Genomic DNA, 18679 nt, shown 5'->3' on the forward strand with positions numbered 1-18679 from the left:
TAGTTCCATCCACGTCGTTGCAAATGGCAAGATTTCATTTCTTTTGATGGCTGCATAGTATTCCATTGTATATATATACCACCTCTTCCTTATCCATTCATCTGCTGATGGACATCTAAGTTCTTTCCATAGTTTGGCTATTGTGGACATTGCTGCTATAAACATTTGGGTGCACGTGCCCCTTCAGAGCACCACTTTGTATCTTTAGGATATATACCCAGTAGTGCAATCGCTGGGTCATAGGGTAGCTCTCTTTTCAGTTTTTTGAGGAAACTCCACACTGTTTTCCAGAGTGGTTGCACCAGCTTGCATTCCCACCAACAGTGTAGGAGGGTTCCCCTCTCTCTGCATCCTCGCCAGCATCTGTCATTTCTTGACTTGTTAATTTTAGCCATTCTGACTGGTGTGAGGTGGTATCTCATTGTGGTTTTGATTTGTATTTCCCTGATGCCAAGTGATGTGGAGCATTTTTTCATGTGTCTGTTGGCCATCTGGATGTCTTCTTTGCAGAAATGTCTGTTCATGTCCTCTGCCCATTTCTCGATTGGATTATTTGTTCTTTGGGTGTTGAGTTTGCTAAGCTCATTATAGATTTTGGATGCTAGCCCTTTATCTGATATGTCGTTTGCAAATATCTTCTCCCATTCTGTCAGTTGTCTTTTGGTTTTGTGACTGTTTCCTTTGCTGTGCAAAAGCTTTTGATCTTGATGAAATCCCAATAGTTCATTTTTGCCCTTGCTTCTGTTGCCTTTGGTGATGTTCCTAGGAAGAAGCTGCTGCAGTTGAGGTCAAAGAGGTTGCTGCCTGTGTTCTCCTCAAGGATTTTGATGGATTCCTTTCTCACATTGAGGTCCTTCATCCATTTTGAGTCTATTTTTGTGTGTGGTGTAAGGAAATAGTCCAATTTCATTTTTCTGCATGTGGCTGTCCAATTTTCTCAGCACCATTTGTTGAAGAGGCTGTCTTTTTTCCATTGGACATTCCTTCCTGCTTTGTCGAAGATTAGTTGACCATAGAGTTGAGGGTCTATTTCTGGGCTCTCTATTCTGTTCCATTGATCTATGTGTCTGTTTTTGTGCCAGTACCATACTGTCTTGATGATGACAGCTTTGTAATAGAGCTTGAAGTCTGGGATTGTGATGCCACCAACTTTGGCTTTCTTTTTCAATATTCCTTTGGCTATTCGAGGTCTTTTCTGGTTCCATATAAATTTTAGGATTATTTGTTCTATTTCTTTAAAAAAATGGATGGGATTTTGATAGGGATTGCATTAAATGTGTAGATTGCTTTAGGTAGAATAGACATTTTCACAATATTTATTCTTCCAATCCAGGAGCATGGAACATTTTTCCATTTCTTTGTGTCTTCCTCAATTTCTTCATGAGTACTTTATAGTTTTCTGAGTATAGATTCTTTGCCTCTTTGGTTAGGTTTATTCCTAGGTATCTTATGGTTTTGGGTGCAATTGTAAATGGGATTGACTCCTTAATTTCTCTTTCTTTTGTCTTGTTGTTAGTGTAAAGAAATGCAACTGATTGCTGTGCATTGACTTTATATCGTGACACTTCACTGAATTCCTGTACAAGTTCTAGCAGTTTTGGAGTGGAGCCTTTTGGGTTTTCCACATATAGTATCATATCATCTGCAAAGAGTGATAGTTTGACTTCTTCTTTGCCGATTTGGATGCTTTTAATTTCTTTTTGTTGTCTGATTGCTGAGGCTAGGACTTCTAGTACTAGCAGTACTAGAATAGCAGTGGTGATAATGGGCATCCCTGCCGTGTTCCTGACCTTAGTGGAAAAGCTTTCAGTTTTTCTCCATTGAGAATGATATTTGGGGTGGGTTTTTCATAGATGGCTTTGATAATATTGAGGTATGTGCCCTCTATCCCTACACTTTGAAGAGTTTTAATCAGGAAGGGATGCTGCACTTTGTCAGATGCTTTTTCAGCATCTATTGAGAGTATCATATGGTTCTTACTCTTTCTTTTATTAATGTATTGTATCACATTGATGGATTTGCGGATGTTGAACCAACCTTGCAGCCCTGGAATAAATCCCACTTGGTCATGGTGAATAATCCTTTTAATGTACTGTTGGATCCTATTGGCCAGTATTTTGGTGAGAATTTTCGCATCTGTGTTCATCAAGGATATTGGTCTGTAATTCTCTTTTTTGATGGGATCCTTGTCTGGTTTGGGGATCAAGATGATGCTGGCCTCATAAAATGAGTTTGGAAGTTTTCCTTCCATTTCTATTTTTTGGAACAGTTTCAGGAGAATAGGAATTAATTCTTCTTTAAATGTTTGGTAGAATTCCCCTGGGAAGCCGTCTGGCCCTGGACTTTTGTTTGTTTGGAGATTTTTGATGACTGTTTCAATCTCCTTACTAGTTATGGGTCTGTTCAGATTTCTATTTCTTCCTGGTTCAGTTGTGGTAGTTTATATGTCTCTAGAAATGTATCCATTTCTTCCAGATTGTCGAATTTGTTGGCGTAGAGTTGCTCATAGTATGTTCTTATAATTGTTTGTATTTCTTTGGTGTTGGTTGTGATCTCTCCTCTTTCATTCATAATTTTATTTATTTGGGTCCTTTTTCTTTTCTTATTGATAAGTCTGGCCAGGGGTTTGTCAATCTTATTAATTCTTTCAAAGAACCAGCTCCTAGTTTCATTGATTTGTTCTACTGTTTTTTTGGTTTCTATTTCATTGATTTCTGCTCTGATCTTTATGATTTCTCTTCTCCTGCTGGGTTTAGGCTTTCTTTGTTGTTCTTTCTCCAGCTCCTTTAGGTGTAGGGTTAGGTTGTGTATTTGAGAACTTTCTTGTTTCTTGAGAAAGGCTTGTACTGCTATATATTTTCCTCTCAGGTCTGCCTTTGTTGTGTCCCACAGATTTTGAACTGTTCTGTTTTCATTATCATTTGTTTCCATGATTTTTTTCAATTCTTCTTTAATTTCCTGGTTGGCCCATTCATTTTTTAGAAGGATGCTGTTAGTCTCCATGTATTTGCGTTCTTTCCAAATTTCCTCTTGTGATTGAGTTCTAGCTTCAGAGCATCATGGTCTGAAAATATGCAGGGAATGATCTCAATCTTTTGATACCAGTTGAGACCTGATTTATGACCCAGGATGTGGTCTATTTTGGAGAATGTTCCATGTGCACTAGAGAAGAATGTGTATTCTGTTATTTTGGGATGGAATGTTCTGAATATATCTGTGATGTCCACCTGGTCCAGTGTGTCATTTAAGGGCTTTATTTCCTTGTTGACCTTTTGCTTAGATGATCTGTCCATTTCAGTGAGGGGAGTGTTAAAGTCTCCTACTATTATTGTATTATTGTCAATGTATTTCTTTGATTTTGTTATTAATTGGTTTATATAGTTGGCTGCTCCCATGTTAGGGGCATAGATATTTAAAATTGTTAGGTCTTCTTGTTGTACAGACCCTTTGAGTATGATATAGTGTCCTTCCTCATCTCTTATTATAGTCTTTGGCTTAAAATCTAATTGATCTGATATAAGGATTGCCACCCCAGCTTTCTTCTGATGTCCATTAGCATGGTACATTGTTTTCCACCCCCTCACCTTAAATCTGGAGGTGTCTTTGGGTCTAAAATGAGTTTCTTGTAGGCAGCATATTGATGGGTTTTGTTTTCTTTCCATTCTGATACCCTGTGTCTTTTGATTGGGGCATTGAGCCCATTAACATTCAGGGTAACTATCAAGAGATATGAATTTAGTGCCACTGTATTGCCTGTAAGGTGACTATTACTGTATAGTCTCTGTTTCTTTCTGATCTACTACTTTTAGGGTCTCTCTTTGCTTAGAGGACCCCTTCCAATATTTCCTGTAGAGCTGGTTTGGTGTTTGCAAATTCTTTCAGTTTTTGTTTGTCCTGGAAGCTTTTTATCTCTGCTTCTATTTTCAATGATAGCCTAGCTGGATATAGTATTCTTGGCTGCATGTTTTTCTCATTTAGTGCTCTGAATATATCATGCCAGTTCTTTCTGTCCTGCCAGGTCTCTGTGGATAAGTCCGCTGCCAATCTGTTTTTACCCTTGTATGTTACAGACTTCTTTTCCCGGGCTGCTTTCAGGATTTTCTCTTTGTTGCTAAGACTTGTAAATTTTACTATCAGGTGACGAGGTGTGGACTTATTTTTATTGATTTTGAGGGGCGTTCTTTGCATCTCCTGGATTTTGATGTTTGTTCCCTTTACCATATTAGGGAAATTCTCTACAATAATTCTCTCCAATATACCTTCTGCTCCCCGCTGTCTTTCTTCTTCTTCTGGAATCCCAATTATTCTAATGTTGTGTTGTCTTATGGTGTCACTTATCTCTTGAATTCTCTCCTCGTGGTCCAGTATTTGTTTGTCTCTCTTTTGTTCAGCTTCTTTATTCTCTGTCATTTGGTCTTCTATGTCACTAATTCTTTCTTCTGCCTCATTTATCCTAGCAGTAAGAGCTTCCATTTTTGATTGCACCTCATTAATAGCTTTCTTGATTTCAACTTGGTTAGACTTTAGTTCTTTTATTTCTCCAGAAAGGGCTTTTATCTCTCCAGAGAGGGTTTCTCTAATATCATCCATACCTTTTTCGAGTCCGGCTAGAACCTTGAGAATCATCATTCTGAACTCTAGATCTGTCATATTACCAATGTTCATATTGATTAGGTCCCCAGCCTTCGGTACTGCCTCTTGTTCTTTTTTTTTTGTGGTGTTTTTCCACTTGTCATTTTGTCCAGATAAGATTTGCTTTCTCCTCCTCTGGAATTCTGCTGTTCTCCTTGGTGAGTGAAGCTGGTCTTGGCTGGGCTTGTTATTGATCTTCTGGGGGAGGGGCCTGTTGTAGTGATTCTCGAGTGTCTTTGCCAGAGGCGGAATTGCCCCGCCCTTATCAGGAGCTAGGCTAAGTAATCCGCTCAGGTTTGCTTTTGGGAGCTTTTGTTCCCTGAATGCTTTCCATAGAGTTCCAGAGGACGGGAATGAAGATGGTGGCCTCCCAATCTCCAGCCTGGAGGAGCCGAGAGCTTGGGGTCCCGCTCCTCCATGCGCCCTCAGAGAAAAGCGCCCAATTGCTCCCGCCTTCCTGGCCTCTGGTCGCGCTTGGAGAAAAGCGCTCAATCGCTCGTGCTTGGAGAAAAGCTCTCAGTCGCTTCTGCTTCCCTGGCCTCCAGCCGCGCGCTTGGCGACAAGTGCTCAGTCACTGTCTCCCTGGCCTCCGGCTGTGCTCCAAGCTCACCCAGCCTGTGTCCGGTTCAAGGTAACCCCGAGCTGAGAGCTCACTCCTCGGCTTTGTCGCTGTAGCTGGCTTCCCCGCTCTAATACCTGCGAGCTCTGCGACACTCAGACACCCCCAGTCCTTCTGTGACCCCGCGGGACCTGGGGTTACACTGACCCCACGTGGGCTTCCCCCAGTTTAGCCTCTGGAGCGATGTCCCTCCGTGGAGCAAACTTTTATAAAAGTCCCGATTTTGTGCTCCGTTGCTCCGCCGCTTGCCGGGAGCCGGCCCCTCCCCCCACGGTCTATCTTCCCGTTGCTTTAGATTCACTTCTCCGCAGGTCCTACCTTTCAGAAAGCGATTGATTTTCTGTTTCTAGAATTGTTGCTCTTCTTCTCTTCGATTTCCCATTGGATCTGTAGGTGTTCGCAATGGTTAGATAAGCTATCTAGCTGATCTCCTGCTACCCGATGTCGTCTCAGCCTGCTACTTCTCCGCCATCTTGACTCCTCTCTCCAGTAGCTATTTTTAAATGGGCCCCAGCTTCTACTCTTGAGTCTCTACAACCACCCTCTACTAAGCAGCCAGATTGACTCTTAAATGTATATTTATTTTTATGAGGTACTACATTTATGTGGTTCAAAATTCAGCATGCTATGAAAGAAGATATACCCAGACAAGTTTTGCACCCATTCCTGCATTCCTCACCCCAACCCTCTAAATAAGAATCACTTCCACTGGTGTCTTTGTATTTTTTCTTTCTTTCTTTCTTGGGTTTTTAAAGCAAATACAAGCATTTATAAATATATCTCCTATCTTATTCTACAAATGGTAGCCCACCATTTACATTGCTCCATAGTGTTTTAAATCTTGCTTTCTTTTGTTGACCAACATGTCCTAAACTCTCCCCATATAGGTAGGTAGAGACCTTCCTTGTTTCTAGAGCTACAAGTCATGCCATCGTTGTCAAACCAAGCCCCTTTTGCTGCACATCACAACTGCATCCATTTGTTGCTCTTACAAATAAGGCAACAATAAATAACCTTAGGGGGCGCCTGGGTGGCTCAGTGGGTTAAAGCCTCTGCCTTCGGCTCAGGTCATGATCCCAGGGTCCTGGGATCGAGCCCCGCATCGGGCTCTCTGCTTAGCAGGGAGCCTGCTTCCTCCTCTCTCTCTGCCTACCTCTCTGCCTACTTGTAATCTCTGTCTGTCAAAATAAATAAAAAAATTTTAAAAATAAATAAATAAATAAATAAATAACCTTAGACATGTGCATGTGGCGATGCATCTAAGGGATAGAATCACAGAAATATAATAGCAAGATCCTATATTTTTAGAATATTTGCCAATGTCAAAATGAAAATTTTTGAGATAAATCTGATTGTCACTTCTCTTGCTTAAAGGCCTCCAAAAATTTCTCATCCTAACCAAAATGAAAACCACTCAGAACCCCAAGTCCCTTCCCAATCTGTCCTTTGCCTACCTCTTCAATATCACCCACATATTTCCCTCGCTTGCACACTGGCCTTCCTTCATTAATCCTGAAAAATTCCATAGCTTTGCAAGGTGAGCAGTTTTGCTTTGTAGTTGATTTGTGTTGCATTTGTACCGTATTGTCAAATAGGTATAAGAATGCAGTCATCAGCTGGAGATGTGATGGAGTTGATCCCTGGAAGGGGAGCATCAGTGCTCATGTTTAATGGAGATGGATATTTGAGTGGATGTTATAAGCAGTCATTTGATAAGTAAACATTTCTAGGTTATGATGACTCTTACTCTCCTGCCCACCTTCAAACTTCAGGAATCCAGTTCATGAGTGCTGAGATAATGAGGATGTTCTATTTTTCAGTAGCTGCATGACCATGGATCCCAGACATGTGAAGATGGAATCCTAACCTCATAGAGAAAGGCAACATGGCGTGGAAAGCTACAGATGCTGTGTTCTGCTGTGGATTCTGCCATGAAATCAGCTGTGAGGCCTTCAGCAAGCCATTCAACCTTTCCCTGGTACATTTTATTTGTATGGAAAGGAAGAAAATGGAATGCATCATTATTATTCTCCACTCGCCCAGGGATTCTTTTTATTAACTCCGCCCCCTCATTTTCATATCTATTGAGAAATTCTGTCCACTTAAAAATTATTGGTTAGTAATGTAATTATTTATTACTTTATTTATAAAGTCTTATTATTTAAATTATTTAAAGATAAAAATTTATTTATTTACATGTTACCACATTCACAGTTCAGTCTCACCAATCTCGTATCTGTGATTAATTTATCAAGGATATAGATAGCTTCCAATTTTGCTTTCCAGTAAGTAAGCAACTGCTAAGCAAATTGCTTGGTTGAGTTGATATAATACCACCCAAAGCAAAGAAACTTCATATTTTAATTTTCCTGAATGGCTTTACCTCGTTTAATCCCTAAGAATTAAGAGGCTGCAGGTGGGAATCTCTGGTCCCAGCTGACAATAAGTTTCTGTACAAGTCTGGGAGTCAGTCTTACGTATAGGATTATCTAGTGCAGTGATTTTTTTGAAGGTGCGTCCCAGAGCCCTGGGGCTCAGCAGAGGGACTCAGGAGAGAAACAAGGGTGGGGAAGGAGGAGGCGAAGCAGGAGTTCTTAGGGCCTCCGAACCTATTTTATCCAGAGTAGCCCCACTTTTTTGTTTCATATGGAGTTCTAAGCCTTTGTTTGAAGAAAATGTTTAAACTATTAAAAAATAATTTTGAAAAATCTGACAATCAAGCTTTATGGCATCGATGGGGATAACAAAGCCTGGAAAATGTAGATAAAAGTTGCCCAAGGTTACAGAGCTCATTAACGGCAAAATACTCATTTGGTCAATCCATAGGTATTTACTGAACACTGTGGAAATAAAAATTATAAATATGAAATTCTGATTCAGTCTTGGTCTAAAAACAACTGTGGATCACCATGGTGTTTGATCAGAAGCATCGGGATGAGAGAATATTATTTTCATAAACTGATGGAGATGTAACTTTATGTTATAATTACATGTATTATTGCATATTACTCCTGTTCAGTAAGATAAGAAGGGGCGGGAGGATATGTGTATTCTAGTGACCGAAGGAGAGCAGTGAAGAAAGATCCTTCTTGGGGCACCTGGGTGGCTCAATCAGTCAAGTTACTGCCTTTGGCTCAGGTCATGATCCCAGGGTTCTGGGATCGAGTCCCGCCCGCATTGGGCTCTCCGCTCAGTGGTGGCTTCCTTCCACCTCTCCCACTCCCCCCACTCCTCCCACCCATGCTCTCTATCAAATAAATAAATAAAATCTAAAAAAAAAAAAAAAAAAAAAAAAAAGAGCCCTCTTAGGAGACAGGCCAGGTGGGGTAAAGGTCTTACTTCAGTTTGTATTGAGAGGCGCTCTGTGCCTGATTGTCACGCTCTTGCTCCTATTGGTGTTTATACAGGAGGAGTCAAGAGCCCTGCCTCCTCAAGATCACCTGTAAGGTTTTTGTTTTATTTCCCAGATAAAGCATGTGATTACCACTAAGCTTGGAAGAAACCTGAGGCTATGGAAACGTGTTAATTTAATCCATAACCACATTTGTAAAAGTCAGCTGGTTGAATGTGTCCAATGTAAATGAATTCACTGGCCTTAGGATAACTTACGTGTGACTGGGTATCAGGCGTGTTCTCTCATTAGCCCAAAAGCCACAGACCGTTGGGTTCCAGCTTTCTCCCTACAACCTCTTTGAAATAAAGGGTGTCTTCAGTAGATTCAAATACAAACATAACACAAAGCCTCATTCTTAGCACCAATAAAGAGCTAGGCATTCTTCCTGGCATTGAGGATACAGCAATGAACATGTGGGAAAAATTTCCTGCTTCCTAGGACCAGAATGGTTTCTCTCGATGATTCCAGGTCCGACGCTATTTCTGGGACAGTGTGCAAAGTTGAAGATTCATTCTACTGTTTTGCAAATACTTGTCATAGTACACTATGCTTAGATCTCCTCCACATTATTTATTCACTCATTTAACAAATATTTACTGAGTGGCTTCTATTACCAGATTCTCTATGCTAAGTGCTGGGCATCCTGATATGAATTAGTTCTTTTTTTTTTTTTTTTAAAGATTCCATTCTTTTATCTGACAGAGAGCAAGAGAGAGAGAGTGCAAGCAGGGTGAGCAGGAGAGGGAGAAGCAGGCTATCTGCTGAGCAGGGACCTTGATGCGATGATGTAGGGCTCGATCCCAGGACATCGGGATCGCGACCGGAGCCAAAGACAGATGCTTAGCCCACTGAGCCACCCAGGCGCCCCTGATTTGGTTCGTTCTCAAGGTGCTTACAGACCTATGGGAACTTAGACTTGTAAACAAATTTCAAAGCAGCATAAGAAATACAACAGCAGGAGAGGAACGAGATAGAGATGCACTACAAAAAGCAACAGACTAACTCCCTCTGCATGATATCCAAGCTTGGATTTGAAAGGTTAACACAAGCTTCCCAGTCAGATGAAGGATGGTGAGAATGGGAATGTCATAGAGAAAGGTGCAGAGACAAGAGAACGCGTGTATCCGGAGAACTGTGTGCTGTTTGGATCCAAAGGAGTCTGAAGGACAAAGTAGGTAAGAGGCAGGAAATTGATAGAATCTTTATCTAATGGCCTCTGCTTTCTTTGTGAGTTAAGAGAGGCAGCATTTCTTGAGAATGAAGAAGGCAGAGGCTGGGGAGGAAGTTTGAAAGGAGGTAAAAGAGGTGCTCAATTGTTTGTAAAATAGAACTGGGGGGAAATTCCCCCAGGCCCATTAACAGGAGACTGTCTTGCTAGATCCCAGTTCACCCAAGCGACTGGAATACCAAGGGGCGGTGGGGGGAGGGGGGTTAGAGGTTGGGGACTGTGGGGTGGGGGGGTATGTACTGATAGTACATACAAGATAAATCATTTACTGAATAAAAAGCAAGAGGCAGAGCTGTGTGTACTAATTTAACTTTCATGTAAAAGGCAGTGGGAAACTTACTAATATGTCCTTATATGCATAAAATAGAATGCATAAGAAAGCAATAGCTTTGGTCACCCACAGGGGAGAGGCTGGAAGGCGAGGATGCAGGGTGGTGGGGGGCCAGGGGGACACTTTGCACTGTATGCTTTTTAAATCTGAATCTCAGTAATGGATTATTAATTCAAAAATAAACTAAAAGTGAGATCTCCAAAATCTTTTTAGAAAATAAAGAAGAATAATTTCTGAGGGCCATGGAAGATAAAACTAAATTTGGGCCTCATGGGTGTGTCCCTCTGGAAACTTAGGCTTAGGCCTAACTTGGGGGACTGCAAAGGGAAATGATCATTTTCATTCTGGTTTCTATTCGGGAAAGGTGAGCTGGTTAAGTGTTGGGAATCAGAGCTTGAAAATGATCTACAGAAAACCCTAACTAAGGTTGCTGGCCTGGGCTCCTGTACTCAGGGTCTCCAAGCACAGCTCCTTCAGCAGACCAGCAACACTACATTACTTAACATCAAAGCAGCACCTCAAAAGGATTCCAATTCCTTTATCGCACCCGTTAGTGAAAAACCCTATTAGTACAAAGTGAGTTAAAACAGAACTCTGACCTTCAGGAGCTGGGAAGTTAAAAGGACACAATTTACTCTTTAATACATAAACAAATAATGTACAAGACTGACTTTTGTGTGTGGATTGCCAAATCACGTTATCTTACAGACATATACTTTTTAAAAAGGATTTATAGAGAGAGCGAGCGAGCTAGCACATGAGTGGGGGGAAGGGCAGAGAGAGAGGGAGGATAGGCAGACTCCCTGCTGAGTACAGAGCCAAGTGGGGCTCCATCTCAAGCTCCCGAGATCATGACCTGAGCTGAAATCAAGAGTCAGACACTCTACTGATTGAGCCGCCCAGGCGCCCCTTACAGACATAGCCTTTTATCTCTAACCAAATTATGAAGAAATGCCCCGGTTATTCAGCCACGAGCCTGTGAAGTACTGTTTTTGTGCCAGAAGATGTCAGGCAATAGTGATACAAGGATGGCCAAACCATAGTCCTTGGACTCTGGAACCACACGAGGTGGTGAAGGAGAGACAGAACGACCCCTTTAGAATAAAATGTGGTATGTTCTACCAGAGAGGCCTGAACAGAGTTCTGTGGGAGCCCAGAAGGAGTGAGTGACACTGCCTGGAAGGAGTTAGGAACGGCTTCCTGGCGGATAAAAGAGGCAACCGAAGTCCTAAATGAACTGAGGCTGAGGGAGGATGCGAAGGACATTTCAGGTGAAGAGAAAACAGTGGGCAGAGGAGGCAAAGCTCAGAACAACACGGTGTGCTCTTAGGACACGAAGCAGAGTGATCTGAGTATGGCGTCAGGTGCTTCTCAGGGAGTGGCAGGTGTGAGGGCTGGAAAGGCAGGTTCGAACAGGGTTAGGAAGTGCCTTATGTGCCAGGCTAACGAGTTTAGACTTTGTCATGTCAGTAAAATACCTTGTTCTCAGTTGATATGCTGAGAGGTTGGTATTTTGCCATTAACGTCTAACCCTCTTTCATGCCAGTCATCCTTCTGTTGGCTTCCATATTCTTGTTAGAGGTAGAATAAGGATGTGGAAGATAGTTTTATACACTTAGTGTTCCCTTCCCCATTCTTCCTTTTTATTCTTCTTCCACATCTAACCAGTTATCAAAGTCTGTCACTTATTCTGTCATTTTCTTACGTCAACTATTTAGTAACTGTTTAGCCATGACAAGTACTGGGCTTAGGGCCTTCTATACGTTATCTTGTTCAATCCTCAAAATGGTCCTGTGAAGTCATGTTCTAGTTGGGGCTTTTGAAAGCAAATAGCAGTTAACAGAAAACAAAGTAACTGGAAAGGTGTCAGGCAATTGACAGAATCCATAGTAAGGTAGAAGACTGGGTTCAGTGTGGAACCAAGGGAAGAAGCAGAGCACAAAGTTAAAATCATAGCTCAGTAACAGTTTTCAAGAAGGTGCCCCACCATGCATCTAGATTCTTTCTTTCTTTCTTTCTTCCTCCCTCCCTCCCTCCTACCATCTTCCTTCCTTCCTTTCCCTCCCTTCCTTCTTTCCCCTCCCTCCCTCCCTCTCTCCCTTCCTTCCTTTCTCCTTCCTTCCTTTAACGTAAGCTCTATGCCCAACATGAAGCTTGAACTCAGAACCCTGAAATCAAGAATTGCACACTCTACTGACTCAGCCAGCCAGGCATCCCAGGCCTCTGGAGTCTAATTTGACCACAGATGGCTCAAAGATCCTGAGACTGGCCCCACTGTCTTTGTATCACTATTGCCCAGTACAGAGAGATGAGTGAGCATCAACCGGCCCTGCTCAGAGCACGTGCCTATGACCTGGATGCCAGGGGTTGGCAGAAGAACAGCTTCCCCTGTGTGTCTCCCCATTTACATGGAGATTCACTCAAATTAGTAAGGACACTGAAATACCGGATGGCAAAAACGACAAGTGTCTACAAGTACATTTTGTAGATGAGGGAATAGTCCTAGAGCAGGTAGGTTAGTTACCCAAGTAACACAGCTAGTCAGTGAAGCCAGGATCGCAACCCACATCAGTTTGTCTGCAAAGCCCACGCTGTTATGCAATCTACTGCATTGCCTTCCCTAAACCATTCCAGCTCTATTTCACAGCCCACACACCAGTCCAGGCGCCCATCACCTCGTGTGCATTACTGCCTCCTACCTGGTCCCCCTGATTTGTGTTTTCCCATCGTGGTTCATTCTCTCCATAGTTGCTAAGGTAATCATTTTTGAGTACCATCTAGATCATGTCAGCCTCTTGTTCAAAAGCCTGTGACTCACCCGTTGGAGAGCCTTTCCTGACTAATATCATTCCACCCTGATCACTCCCTCAGTAATCAGTCAAATAGTGTTGCTGCATTGCCACCACAGATGTATAATTTATACTACACTATCGTACACTTATTAATAGTCTCTGGCTGTTACATTTACATGTGACTTCACTGAGGTCATACAGCCTGTCTTCTGCTGCTTTTGTGACTCGGATGACAATGTCTCATTGTCTTTGAATCCCAGGGTCCTCTGGAATATTTGCATTACCATCATCAATGTTATTATTGGCAGAGCACTTATCATTTGTGAATTAATTATTAGCTTCCCTGACAATTTCCAACTGCTGCTTACGTCTCTCGGCCACACATTCTCTGCCCTACCAAGAGTATGTGTGTTAAAAACAATTGCTGATAATGATGATCATTTCACTTCCACTTTTGGAAATGTTGAATTCTTGGCTCCACCCTCAGATGCTGTAAGTTGAGGAAAGGTACAATGTGGTATTCTTTTTGTGGAGCTGTGAAGTGAAAGGAAACAGCATCTAAAGTATGCTTTTGCCCGTTTCAGTTAGGAATAATAAAACGATCATAAGCATGGAACATCACATGCACTTAGGGACTCTGGCTGGCCAAGTTGCCGGCTTGAAGTTCATACAGGAAAGCTTCTTGCCTGGTGCCTGCATTGCCTCCACAGTTAGAGGGCACCGTCATCAACTGATAGTGTTCCGGATCCTCCAAGACCTCGAGATCCCTGTAAATCAGGACCAAGAGGGCCAAGAACCAGAGTGACTCAGGCATTTCACTTTCTAATCCCTTTGCTCCTCGCTCCAGTTACTTTTTTTGAGGATCTGTCTCTGTCTTGAGGTTAAATATCAGAGGAGGTCACACCTACACACAGAGCACAAAACTTGGTGATCAACAGACAGTGATCAATCTCCGGTAGAACTAACAAAACTCAGAATTTATTTAAAGAATAGTCATATATGTTCTGGTCATTTTATAAATGTCAAGAGTAAAGATAAAAAAGATAGGGTTTCTGTAATCAAGGAGTTAACCATCTATTGGGGGAGACAAATGTAACAAACAAATAATTGATGAACACTAAGTAAGGCAATATATTAAGTTTATACTGGGTATAAGAATGACACACGGAAGGACCTAATCCACTGTTCGGGGTGAGGGATCCTGAAAGACCTTACAGAAGGTGAAATGCTTGGCCTGGAATTGAGAGCAGAGTAAGAGTTTGCCAGACAGATGAAGTAGGGAAAGAACATTCCCGAAAGAGGGTAGAGAGCTAAACCATCGGATGAAAGGCTTAGAGAATTATATGCAGTTTGGATTCTGAAGATACTTAGTCTGCATCCATTCTTTCCTTCCCTCCGTATTTCCCACCCATGGATTGAGTATAACTGACCTTATTTTCATCTCCAAAGATGGGTCTTGGTTGGCCTTAGCCAGTCAGCATAAACCATTCTTGTTAGAGTTGGCTCTCAGAGAAGCATGTCTTCCAAGCCTAAGCAAATCAGCCATGCCATTCCTTAGGGATGTTAGTTCAGGGCTGGATATGTCCAATCAGAGAGAAGTCCAGGATTTTGGCTTGATGGTTGGGGGAAGAGATGCATTCATATGGAAAAGAGCATTTAAACCTGAGAGTTGCTGGTTTCTATTTTGTTACCTTAAGGAGAGTCAAGCAGAGGATAAAGATGTCACATATAACTAAGGGAATGGCAGAGAAATGGAGCCAGTGACGTGACCAAACTCTGACCAGTTAAGTGGATGCTGGTATTCTCTTCATGGTTTAAAAGATCAAGTAGAATTTCATGTCACTTGCAAATAAAACCATTCTATCCCGATGTGGTGTTAATGGAGGTGAGTTTTGAGAGGGTAGACAATGGGAAATGGATTGCAGAGGTAGGCGTTGAGCCAGATGAATCAGTATAGTTTCAGTGCTAGAGACATGGAAAGCTCTCGAAGGTTTTAGGCTATGTTAGGGAGTAACATGAGTTTTAGAAAGATTACTCTGGTAGCAATGAGAAGGATGGCTTGGAGAGAGCAAGCCTGGGGGCAGTGAGGCCCGTGAGGAAGCTACACCATAGTTCCCCATTACTCAGCATTCTCCTCGGGGGTGCGGCTTCTAGCTCCTTTTTGCACCAACCGCAAAAAAGAGAATCAGCTTTTTGAAAATACTTAATCTGTGAACATATGATATAGGATATAAATTCTTTAGGATTTCATGCCCTGGAAGTAAAAATATGTTTCAGGAGCCCATGAAATTCTTCAGGGTTTTAATGTAGGAGAATAAAGTTTGGGTTATACCATTTGGGCTATCATTAATATCTTGGCCTCTTTCTTTTTAGGACTTTCAGTGTGCTCTCTATTGCCTCTGAACTCTTTTATTTATTTTGTCAATACAGTCTTTTTATTTTTTTTCCCTTTTGCTTGAGTTTTTTGTTTTTGCTCTCTCCCCCACTCCCTGAAATAGACAGTTGAAGAAAAAAACCAATGTTTATTTGCCGGCTCAAAAGCCCTTTTCCCATGGTATCTGTTGCTGTTAAGGAAAATTAACCTGATCCTAACTAATTTTACTCAAGGGGAGGTATCTTTGGTAACAAACACTCCTCCTGATCTCTTTGGCCTCCAGGAGTAACTGCCAAGTAAATTGTATTGATAGGAAAACTATGGGTATACACTCTTCCGTGATCCATTTCACCAGAACCTGTTCTGCAAAGACATTAAGATTCAATTAATCTTTCTACTCACTTGTCATTACTGAGTTCCCTCTTCATGCCTTGTACTGTTCTTGTACTGTGCTTGATGATACCAGGAGTGGTTCAACAGAAGAGGAAAGCTGTCTCTGCTTAAAGATGGCTTAAGGTTTAGATTCAGAGGATGGGAAATACTTTTCTTAAAACCATGTCAATGAGGTCTAAGCATATACTACAACAGTTGGTTTACATATAAGATGGCTGCATTGTGTTGATCCTCGAAGCATATAAAAAAACTTTTACAAAAGTGTCATCTCATAGCCCAAGAGTTTCAGATACAATTCTGCCAGGACGTCAGTGGCAACGTTAGAAGGTCATTAACCATGACCTTCAGCCAAGGTCTTTGAGATAAAGATGATCTCACTCTTTGTTTACAGAATCACTTATTGTCCTCATGTGTGTAATTTTAGGTGGAAAATGGAACCAAAACAGGCACATGTAGAAAAATGTGGTATCCCCCAAAAGTCACCACAAAATATAAAACATTCATTCCTTAGTAAAGTAATTGTAGTTATGTATGACCCTAGAGACTGATTCCTTCCAAGAGGATTGCTCATTTTGCCTAGATGGCAATATATTTCACCCCTGCTTCCATCTCCATATTTTGTAGGAGCAACATTCACTCCTCACAAGCCCCATTTAACTCCTTCATACATTCTATTTAACATTAGTTGATGCAGACAATTTAGAGCAGAACTGTGCACATCCGCAGAACCCGAGCATAGTCCTGACCTTCATTTTTTAAACCAAAATCTTCTCACAGCAACTCCTCTTCACTACTTTCTGGTTGTGTCCAGAGCCAGTGGCTCTCCAATGATGAAATCAAGATTCGAGCCAAACTGAGCTCTGTCCTTGACTTCGCAAGGGTTGTATCCAGCACCTAGCTTACTCCCAGGAACACAGCAGGCACTGATTTGCTGGAAGAAAGAATGAAGATAGTGTCCATGGAATCGTGAGTAGGTCTGAATTTCCTGAAGCTAAACCAAGGATTCTAACAGATTTAAAACCTGTGACTGGTAAACTGAGGAGTTTAGGTTTTCATTTATCCTGTCCTGTTAGTCAACAAACATTTTTTGAGAGCTACTATATTGTGGGAATAGTGGATTCGCTTCTTGACAAAACGTACTTGGGATTCCTCTGCTTTTCTCTTGGTTTTCTAAGGAGTGGACCTAATCGGTCACAGTCCCTGCCTCTCACTTGAGCTCTGTTCAGGGCTTAGGGTATGGGTGGGGTTGCGGTGGCCTGAATGTTATTAGTAAAGACAAAGCAAAGAAGAACAGAAACAAACTCTCTTCCTCCTTCTCTCTTTTCGTTCACTATTTAACCCCTGCAGCCATTTCCCTAAGGCTAGGTTCCCCTCCTAATTCATCCTACACTGCCTTCCCAATTCCTCTGCAGAAAATTCCAGGAGAATTAATTTTCCTCTGAAATACAGACAAACCTAACTGGTGAGAATGCAAAATGGTACAGCTACTTTTAGAAGCCATATTGGCAATTTCTTATAAAAATAAACAGACTCTTACCATACGATCCAGGACTCAGGCTCTTTGGTATTTACCCAAAGGAACTGGAAACTTACATCCACACAAAAACCAGACATGGATATTTATAGCAGTTTTATCTATTACTGCCAAAACTTGGAAGCATCCAAGATGGCCTTCAGTAGGTGAATGGATAAACAAACTATAATACACACAGACAATGGAATATTACTCAGCACTAAAAACAAATGAGCTATCAAGCCATGAAAAGACATGGCGGAAACTCAGAAGCATATTGCTACATGAAAGAAGCCAATCTGAAAAGCCTATACACCAACTCTTATGTCCTAGCAACCTTCATTCCTCATAGGCCCCGTTTAATTGCTTCATACATTCTATTTAACACTACTGGATGCAGAAGATTTAGAGCAGTGTGATTCCAACTGTATGACATTCAGGAAAAGGCAAAACTATGGGGACAATGAAAAGATCAGTGATTGCCAAGGGTTTGGGGAGGAAAGGATAAACAGGCAGAGCACAGAGGATTTTGAGGGCAGTGAAACTATTCTATATGGTATTATTATCATGGATACATATCATTATACATTTGTCCAAATGTGTAGAATGTACATCACCAAGAGTGAACCTTAAAGTAAACTATGGACTTTGGGTGGTAAAGATGTATCAATGTAGGTTCATTGATCGTAACAAATGTCCCACTCTGATGAGGGATGCAGATATGCAGGAGATTATGCCTATGTAGGGGCAGGGGTTATATGGGAACTGTCTATACTTTCCAATCAATTTTACTTTGAACCTAAAACTGCTCTAAAAATATATTTAAAAATACGTAGAAACAGATATATAGAGGAACCTTACTTCATATCTTTGTATACATGAAAACCTATTGTTAACCCAAGCCTGCCCAGGCTAGAGAGAATGGAGAGGAAGATTAAGGGAAAAGTTTTGCAAAGCCTTGCACTTGCTTCTGGCACAGGTGAGTAGGGCAAAAAGCCACAGGCTGTGTTCTATTACTCAATGCACCACATACAAAAAAGACACTGGTCTGATAGGAAGCACTAGATGTTGCCAGTGGCAGAGCAAGCAGCCTGGCTAGTTCCTCATGCTAGGGAAGCAAAAAGGGAAGAGGAGATGTGCTCCATGGTGGGAGGCCTAGCCCTCTGTACCACCCCTTACTTTTCCTGCACCCTTCCACTGGATTCCTAGGTCTGGGATTCCCAGAAAACACAAGAAACCAAGGGTCACCTGCTTTAGAATCACCAGAAACTATATAAATATTCATATTCTCAGACTAAGCTCCCAGAAAACAAAATTCGGTCATTCAGGGATTAGGTCCAGGGCTGTGCATTTTCGAAGACTTCCCAAGGCATTCCTATGTGCATCTAGGCTTCAGAGCCACA

The sequence above is a fragment of the Martes martes genome (assembly GCF_963455335.1).
Source record: "Martes martes genome assembly, chromosome: 3".
Taxonomy (NCBI): domain Eukaryota; kingdom Metazoa; phylum Chordata; class Mammalia; order Carnivora; family Mustelidae; genus Martes; species Martes martes.